The 336-nt window shown below is 58.9% G+C and overlaps 1 protein-coding gene across 1 annotated transcript in view; it reads left to right on the top strand.

The window, feature by feature from the left end:
- Positions 1-336, top strand: part of LOC107559754 (serine/threonine-protein phosphatase 6 regulatory ankyrin repeat subunit A-like) — a 40239-nt gene that overhangs the window by 15301 nt on the left and 24602 nt on the right. The window lies entirely within an intron of this gene.

Here is a 336-nt window from a genome sequence, read left to right as displayed (position 1 = left end):
CTTTCACAACAAAACACAGCGTCACACACGGTGGCCTAGAGTGAGGAACGGCCGGTGGGCTAGAGTGAGCAGAGGCCGGCGGCCAGAGTTAGCGGCGGCCGGCTTGAGTGAGCGGCAGCCGGTGGGCTTAAGAACGGCGCAGCGGGCGGGCTTGCGGCAACCACATGTGACGACCCCGGGCTGGACTCCTCTTCGTCCACGGTGAAAGCCGATCCGGCGATCCACAGCGCAAAGTTGATGTATTTCCTCAGCAACCAGCACGGATCAGCTCCAGGCATGACGAAGCAGATATCGTCCTCTTTTGGAAGACCAAACAAAGTAGTTTCGCTTTCACAA

The sequence above is a fragment of the Sinocyclocheilus grahami genome, unplaced genomic scaffold (assembly GCF_001515645.1).
Source record: "Sinocyclocheilus grahami isolate Dianchi unplaced genomic scaffold, SAMN03320097.WGS_v1.1 scaffold697.1, whole genome shotgun sequence".
Taxonomy (NCBI): domain Eukaryota; kingdom Metazoa; phylum Chordata; class Actinopteri; order Cypriniformes; family Cyprinidae; genus Sinocyclocheilus; species Sinocyclocheilus grahami.
The sequence above is the reverse complement of the archived record's forward strand: the minus strand, read 5'-3'. Positions and strand labels throughout refer to the sequence as shown.